The sequence below is a fragment of the Magnolia sinica genome, chromosome 7 (assembly GCF_029962835.1).
Source record: "Magnolia sinica isolate HGM2019 chromosome 7, MsV1, whole genome shotgun sequence".
Lineage (NCBI taxonomy): Eukaryota > Viridiplantae > Streptophyta > Magnoliopsida > Magnoliales > Magnoliaceae > Magnolia > Magnolia sinica.
The window spans coordinates 37,608,774-37,618,487 of NC_080579.1; positions in this window are offsets into that span (position 1 = coordinate 37,608,774).

Sequence of the window (9,714 nt, forward strand, 5' to 3'; positions counted from 1 at the left end):
TCTTTATTGCTTCATAAGACTGGAAGTCGGTAATTTCTTTCAAGTATCAATTGCTCAAGAAAATTCATTTTGATAACCACAAAGAGCAACGGTGGGATTGGATATTTTAATTACTGTTTTGTGCCCCTCTGCCCGTTGCAGTGTGATAGTGTTCTTTGTTAAGTGGGCCATCATTAATCAATGGTTTGGGTCGAACTGGATCAGGCAGTTGAATATCAAACATATGAGCATGCCAGGGGGCTCCATTAAGTTGATCAGCTAATCATGGCATGGGGTGGGTGAAATCCTTGTGGGTGTGGATTGAGTCAACAGTGTGGGGACTATGAGATGGAGGGGAGGTTTGAGTGATGGGTTGGACTCTCTCTATCTCTCTACTTTATAAAAGAGTCTTTGTCCTTTATCCCTCTTTACCTCAATCCAACTATATGCATCTATCATGGAGTACCTTTGGTCGTTGTGAATTCTAACATGATTGATGACATGAATCCAGCGTCCAATCAAATCTAACAACATGTATTTAGTTATAGTCAAGACAATTGTTGATTGCTGTTTTCTTGGTTGGCAATCATGTCAGGGACTGAGTCCCCCCCTCCCTTTTTTATAAAAAAGGGAATTAACCTTTGATCTTTGCTGGAGCATTTGTTTGGTCACAATAATACTGTAATTGGTTAGCTTATGCAGTGGTTGTTGTCAAGCAAGTTGACAGGCATGGAACAGGCAATAGACTCTTGTCATTATCATTTTTAGATGGTTGAGGAATAGTCAATTGATCATTGTCATCGTCCAGTGGAGATGGATCATCACTGTTTTATTTTATTTATTTATTATTTTTTTATGGATGATTCTAGCTGTGGATTCTTGTCATTGTTATGCTTTAGACGGTTGCTGTGGTGATCTATCCCTGGTGTCTAACTGCAAAGTTGCTGACCAATGGTCGCGCCCAGGGTTGAATGTTCCCACAGGTTCCTTCATTGACCATTGATGTGGCCAATACATCTTCCAGAAGTCATGGCCATGAGTTGAGCGTGAAAGGGCCAAATTCAGCCAAAAAAAATGTCTGGGCATCATGTGGCGGCTATGGATGTGGGCATCCAGAAGACTCTCACGGCAACCCTTTAGCATTCTGCAATTCTAGTAAGAGTCGCTTTGCAGGAACTGTCATCTCTACACACGAGTGAAGAGGATTTGGAGGGTAGATGAGGCTCCCTAGTGCAATGAAAAAAATAAATAAATGGAATTTCTCTTATTTCTCATCATTTCATAATTGGTAGCTCGTTGGAAACAAATACAGGAGAGAACCATTCAACCACCCTCACCTGCTAGATACCCTTCTAATTAAAATAAAAATCATAACATCGAATCCTATCTAGCCAGGTTTCTATTTTTGGGTCCGGTCTCTGTTTTCAATTGGTTGTGGTGTGAGTGAAATCCAAGTTTTAAATTGAGTAGACACTGGGGATTCGCCTTGTATCAGCTGACTCAGGGTGATACCATAGTATCATTACACATTGCCTCTCTCTCTCTCTCTCTCATGAATCATGATAGATTTTCCAATCCTAGCTAGTAGGTTTTATATACCAAGGCTACCTTTGTGTCAAAAAATTATGATGGAATGTTTCATCACATTGTATGGTGAAACAGTGAATGTGCTCGATCGTGCAGGTATTCCCTTCTTCAGACAAAAGGGTGAACTCGAGGAACTTGAACCTGATAGGCAGTTTAAAATATTGATATACCCGGTTAGAATAAGGTTTCTTGTAGATTGGCCAGTCGATTCTCTGGCCAATTGGCTTAACCCTGTACTGGATGAGTCATATGATATCATCTTGGCCAAGTGGCCATTGCGGTTGCACAAGGAACGACCTTTGCCCCACTGGGTTAATTGGTTAACAGTCATCAGAGGAGCTGGGATTGGAGGTTACCCTTAAGTATCTCAGCCCTCTGGTAGCCTTACTGGACGACTGGGCCAACCAAAGGTTGCCCCCCTTAGTATTCGGTAGAGTTGTACACAAATTCGGCTCGAAAAAGCTCGATTTGACACGGTTTAAAACTAAGTTTGAGCCGAGTCGAGCTTAATTTTTTAGCTCAAAAATATTTTGAGCCGAGTTCAAGTTGGCCGGAGCTCGACTCGACTCGGTTCGATATATAACTTGGACTTGGCTCAACTCGGTCAAGTAGTATAAAAATAAAAATTTTAAATCTTAAAACTACCTTACCCCTCTTTCTCACAACCCAGCCTGCTTGACAACCTCTCTCTCTCTCTCTCTCTCTCTCTCTCTCTCTCTCAGCCCGCTTGACCCAGTGCTTGCTCGTTGCCGCTGCCTTGCCCAACTTCCTGTCCTGTAACGTCTCAGATTTTTGCCAATTGGAATTGGATGACCGTGGGTAGTATATTTGATTTTTGGACTTGAGTGCATGTTTGTGTGTATATTCACACATGTTTGGGACCAAAGGGAGTGACCTTGGATCCACCAAAACTGCCCGACTGAGTGAAATTTGAAAATTTTGAAGAATATGGACAACAAGGTTCGGTTGCACCGAATAAACTAGGGCAGTAATGCTCACTTACACAGAGTAAACCTCAAGGAACCGAGTAAATTTGGACAGCAGGGTTCGGTTGCACCAAGTGGGACTTAGTTGAACCGAGTAACCTTGTTCAACAATATTTTGTATGTTTGGATTTTGACAGTTTCAGTGTATTGACTTCAAAAATTCATATCTATTTTTATACAACTTCGATTGAGGTGATTCAAAAGCCATATTGAAGCTTGATAAGTCTAGTTTTATAATAAAATAAATAAAAAATAAAAAAAAGATCAAAATAAGGTTAATTTTAGGAAGTTCTATAAACTGTACCAAAATTCTTAATTTCAGACAGTTGGTACTTCCAGAATTTTTAGAATTTTTTTAGAACTCGAAATGTAATTAATAGAGATAAAGTAGACTTGATGATGAACTAGTAGAAAAATAATAAAAATAATTTAGTAACTAAAAGTACTAAAATTATTATATGAAATAGACCCATTGAAACTGAAAATTTCTTCAACTACATGTTGTCGATGAGCTGCGTATATCTTTTTCATCTTAGAGTTTTTATATTCGGTGTCTTCTTACGAATTGCTTCTAATCATAATAGGAATAATTCTGTATGAATAAATTAATATTTTATATTTTTAGTATATTTTATTAATACAGATAGTTTCGAGTATAGTTGAATTATGGTTCTTGATTACAGTGATTTAGAGCCAAATTACTGTTTCTGCTAATTGCAAATAAGTCACAATATAAATTTATCTAGTCCAAACCCCAATCATTGTGCATAAGAAATCTCGCCGCCCAATTCATCCTGAAAATGCCCAGATTAACCAGATTAGATATAGATCGCATGTTAGTGGCCCGTTAGACTCGAAACTATAGAATAATGACCATCTTACCAGGCTTGACGTCCATTGCAGATGTCGAGCCGAGATAGTGTCTTGAATCGCTCAACTTGGGTCAAAGGTCGGGTGTATGGGATGTGCAAACGCCATAAGCAGAAACCTGAAAATTTAAGTGAATTAAGCTCTCTACTCTTTTGCAAAGTTGCAACTTTTCGATTGTTTGGTTTCAACCAAACTTGAGGTGTGAGTTAAGGATATTTTCTCACACATATCCATATAGCCATGGCCCTGATCGATCATTAATAACTGTCAATTGTAAGTGGGGCCTCCACGGCTAATCGGAGCATCCAATTGCCACCCGGTTGTGTCTAAGCATAGATCCTATATTGGAGCACCCTTCCCCTGACATGGATAAGCCAGTGGGCCACCGGAAGGTCCTGTAAGTTAAAAAAAACCTTCCCTAAGGGAAATTTATTAGAGAAATGGTCATCGGGGCTATTTGTGCACATTCTGGCACTATAAATAGCACCCCATTTTCATTCTCTCACTCCCATACAAATTTTGAGTTGCAAGAAAGGGGAGAGGGAGAAGAGGAGAGAAGGGAGAAGGTGTGAGAGAGGGATTGGTTTAGAGGATCCTCCCTACCGCCTCTACCCGATGACATAGTCACACCATGTCACGTTGCTAAAACCTCCCCACCGACAATTAGAGGTAATCAACGAACCCTTCTTAGAAATTGGTCTTTGAGAACCAAATGCATGAGCTCTTACATGCTAACCATCTTGGTATAGGATGATGGTGATCCAATCAGCAGGACCCTAGCCCTAGGAGCAAGCTCGAAACCCAGCGCACCACTCCAAGGTGTGGACCATTACCTTTAGGTTGCCAATTATCAAACTCTTGCCGCAATTAATAGTTTATGTAGTGAAGAGATGAATGCATGTTAGTTGGTGTCGATTTGTGGACATGAAGTGAGTAGATGGATGCATGTTAAATAGTGACGATCATTGATTTGGGTAATGTATGGGCCAATGCATGATAATTTGTGTCGATTCATAAATGTGTAGTGCATAGATAGATGCATGTTGACCAGTGCCGATTATTGATTTGGGTAATGTGTGAGCCAATGCATGATAATTAGTGTCAATTTATGATTGTGTAGTGCATATACATATGCATGCAAACCAATGCTAGTTACTATTGGTTGCGCATGGATGAATGTGTATTAATCAGTGCTAATTGATGATTAAGATACTGAGTAGATGAATGCTTGCTAACCATCGAACTTGTATGACCACTCACATACCATAAGTTGTTAGCTTAGTGTAATGCCACCTACATGTTTGATAAAATGCCCAATAGAGTGGAATTCTCTGAATGACCATTTACATCCCTCCATGTAGTCGTGTTAGTCAATTTATTAGTGTGGTTGACTGACGAGACTACCTGGATTGTCAGGTTGGCCAACAAACCACGAATTCACTACGGAAGTCCCGGTGGGGTTGCCGCCCAAGACTAGTCCAATTGATCTGGGCCGAACGCAGAAAATTGGCAGCAGTCGGACTATACGGGATGCTTGCACCCAATGCTGGTTACACCGGAGTTAGTTCGAGTAAACCGAATTAGCCTAATAGCCGACCAATCATGTGTATCCACTATGTATGATCACACCTGCCTAAATTTGGAGCACCCCGTACCCTAGAGAGGCATACTAATAACTGATAATGATATGATCCCCAAGTCTCGGCAGCCGAGCATGGTGGTATGGGACACTGTGTCTGTGCTGTCAGCCTATGCTAGGATGACGAGTCTCCCTTTAATGACCAACGAGCACTAATGGAGGTGATATGTCATTGTTCGAGTGACCCTCATCAAACCCGGCTGATGGTTCCATGCCAGAGCACTGTTCGAATGACCCGAGCATGAATGAGAATGGGTGACGAGCATATTTCCTTGTGGTGATTTGGTTTAATGTGACAAGCTTGCACCTCAGAACCGAGTGATCATACTCAATGTTTGGGTGACGACCCATACCGAGTTGATGCTCACACCTTTGGGTATCATGCCTTACCTTTGGAGTTATTGATTTATAAGATAAATGGGTGATACCTAAATTTAGATCATGAATCGCAGGCTCAGAGTCACTACGACTGTCCTGGGCTAAGTGATCTGGATAAGGCCATTGATTAAATGGAGGTATTTCAACTTCCACAATCTTGCTAGATGAACAGACTTAATTAAATACTCGGCTAACTTGAACATCCATAGCATTGCATTATCATAGGTTATGGCAACTTGGGCGTTGTGGTTGCGTGTTGAGAGAGTGTTGGCATTTACGAATGAGGTGTCAAAGTCACTTATGAGGGAGTGTTGGATTGTGAGGGCATGCATCATCTCATGACAGCATGCATGTGCATTAATAAGAACATTTAGGAATTGGGTGTTAAGTTGGTTTATCATTACTTATGGTAGTCGAATTAATAACATGCATAACTTAGAGTTAATGGAACCACTGATATGATTACTCACTCCTACTTTGGGATGGTGTTTTAAGATACCAACCATGCAATATTATTGATGCAAGTACTATCGAGATTTCAGACGGATGCGCTTAGAGTGGCTTGCAACACCGATATTGTGTTTTAAAGGATTGGACTAAACCGAAAATTAACACTTTAATAATTTTAGGTATGGATATTGTGTCTTGTATAATCTCCATTTGGGCGAACACCATAGTTTAATTGTACCTTGAATGTTAACCTCATATTTATTTATTCTTTTGTTATCTCTACCTCGCTTTGGATCCGCTAATTTAAAATGCATTACTCGGATTATTTGTGTGAAATAAATGTGAATTTGAATAAGGACATATGTGAATTTTATTAAGTTAACACCAGAAAACTCAGGATCAAAGTCAATGTACTTGGGTGCCGATTTTCGCGGTGTTACACTTCCTTAGCTGGTTGGGTGGTCCTTGCCCTATCTGACCCTCTCCGCTTCTCGGCTGTGCGCCCTGCCCCTATCACCAGTCTGGCTGTTGCCCTGCCCTGCTGTCCGGTGGTCCTACCATGCCCGCTTGTCTGATGCTTGCCTATCTGTTGCTCACCTGCTCGCCCTGCCCCTGCCGCCATTCACCAGTCTGGTCATCACCCTGCCCTGATCTGCCCTGGCCACTAGTACGCAGTCGAACCCGATTTTGATTGCATGATGTAAATTATTAATATGATTTATATATTATATAATTTAAAAATATATTATATATTATTTATTAAGTAAAAAAATAGTAAATAATAAATTATAAACCCTATATTAATAAATAAAAATCCTAATGTTATGAGTAAAAATGGACTGACTAAGGAGAAGAGGTCAGCTCGGACATCCGTGCTCGTCACATGCTTGGCTAGCACCGAGCATGACCATGAAGCTCCTCAATGGTTAGAAAGAAGTAATCGACTGTTGGGAAAGCTGCCTATCCCTTGAGCTTGACCATCAAAAGATGAAGTGCCTTCGCTTCCATCAGACGCTGAGCTCTTCCATGGTCCCATACATTTTCAGGCTCCTACTCGGATCATCTCTTAATAAGAGCTCTCGAGGTATGACTCAGTACTAGGCAAGATGTCGAGTTGTTACACTCAGGGGAGCCATGCATTGTCATGCCCCAGACTTAGTGACCGGACTCACAAGGAACTCGATAGCCGATTCTGGCCGTAACAGCCTCCGTAGTACCCCATTCTTGGTTCCTGGCTCAAGTTCCGATCTTGGGATCCCACAAGGAGGATTTTCATAGCATAAATCTAATCAAATAGAGCATACCCAAGATCATAACACAGTAATCTCAGAAAGTAACCATAGGAACGCATTGCAAAATTCATTAGAAATTAAAACTTTTACAGATACATGAGGCTCAAAAGGAAATACATAAGGTAAGAAGGGAAGAGAAAAGTCTACTACGGGTCCTCAGCATGCTCCAATCCAATGCCCCACCGCTACTGCGCTAACTTGGGATCACCTACACGCATCAATCGTGCATAAGCTTATAGAAAGCTTAGAGGGCGGTGAAGGTGTGTGATAATAGTGTTTAGAAGAAGATAGGGGAGAATGCGGAAGAAAACATGAATGATACTAGCCATACCAAGGCTAAGCTATAAATGCATAAGCCGTACCCAGGGATATGCAATGCAACACACGAGTACTGGGCGCCATACCAAGGCAATGCAACATAAGGCTTATACAGCAGATGCCAATGTAATGCGAAGTAATGCAAGTCCTCATATCCAATTCACACATCAAGTATAGTTCCATCATAATGAATCCACCAGGGTCAAGTACACTGTAAGATGACTGTCGCTCTCCAAGACCCGCACAGTCAAATGAGCGTAGGAGACCTCACTACCCACTTGTGGACAGCCAATCACCAGCAAGGATCGACGGTAGCGGACGACGATAGCGGACCCATTTACGAGTTAGTCAGACTCAGCCTACCTATGCCTCTCACTTAGACGGGTAAGGCCAAACCCCATCTTAACAGACCTCGCAACAGTGGGAGTCACGGCCTAACGGTATAAGGCACTTGGGCGCTCATGTTTTTCACTCTGTCTCACCGTTGAGGCATCTCCTTGGTACCATGAAGGTTTAGGGGCTTTTACCCAGGGATATCCTATGAGCCCTAAATGCTCAAGTATCATTTTCGGTGTCCACACACGGCCATCCACGATATACTTATGGAGGCTACGACCTTGATGAAGCAAGGGCAGATATCCACATACTATGCAATGTCATATGCATGAATCACACAGTCACTCATGCATTAATCCCAAGCATCCATCATGGTCAAGAAGAGAAATTCCATCCCAAGGGGAGATACTGTCACACCCCAAACTTGGAAACCGGGCTCACAAAACTCTCGATCACCGAATCCGGTGCCGATAGCCTCCGTAGTATCCCATTCTCGGCTCCTACTGTCCATTCGCCAGATTCCGATCCTAGGATTCTACAAGGAGGATTTTTAACATAAATTTATCTTATAAGAAGCATAACCACAAGTATACCCAAATCACAAGAACAACATCATCACCACATGTCTACTAATATAATTATTCGAGTATAATGCTGAAAGGGAAATACATGCATATAATAAAATCTCCACAAAGCTCGGCCGCATGCTCCTGCTCATGATTCTGCTCAGCTACGACTGCGTCCTAACGTCACCTACACGCATGTATCGTGCATAAGCTTATAGAAAGCTTAGAGGGTGATGTAAGTGTGTGAGTAGTATATGCGTGCTCAAAATATAATATCAGAGTAAATGGAAATACTGGTAAGTCCACGAACCATACAATATCAGAGTAAGTAGAAATACTGACAAGTCCATAAAAATATCATCAACCTCATCCAGGATATATGATGAAAATACATAACAAGCCAATGTCATATACTGAGAAAGTAATGTAGGTTGGCTATGCAATGGAGATATAATGAGCCAAATATCATATATCGAGGATGCAATACAATATGCAATTCGGAAAAGCCACTAATACCATTAGCCTCATCAAGGCCATATAAATGAAGAAACATAACAACCCAAAATGTCAAATGCCGCGGATGTAATGCAATATGCAATATGTGTGCGAATGAGATGACCAAGCTAGAGTGTGAAGTCTGGATGATAGTATGTAGTATCCCAAGCTATGTGGTCCATTAGAAAGGACTTCTATCCAAACCAGTGTTATACCTAAATTTGGATAGATAGACTCAATGTGGTAAACTCCTGATCTCAGGTTGGTTGCGCACCCCAACCAAAATTCTGGTCATTTAGAAGGTACACATAATAATTAGTTGTGTACCACCAGCCCGAGTGGATAATGAATAAATGAGTATAATGCTGAGTATGCAACTCTTGCTCAATAAGTCCACATATCAGTACTGTACATCTCTGGGATCATCACCAGGGTCTAACACACTCTACCCCAGCTTACCGCCCCTATCCGAGCGTACAACTAGGTAAGTGGAAGAGACCTCACTTTCACCTGCCAATATCGGGCCCGGCTCGTCGATAGCGGACCCATTCCTTAAGCTGGTCAAACTTAACCTAGATAATGCCCCCTCACTCAGGCAGGTAAGGTCACACCCCCTCCCAACCGACCACGACACAGTAGGAGATACGACTTACTGGTATACGGTCCTCATGCGCTCATATATATCCACTCGGTCTAGACGTTGGGGCATCTTCTGCCCATGAAGGTTTAGGAATTTTCACCCAGGGACATCTATGGCTCCCGTATGCTAGAATCAAATATTTTCACTATCCCATCTGGCCATCCACGATATGCCTGTG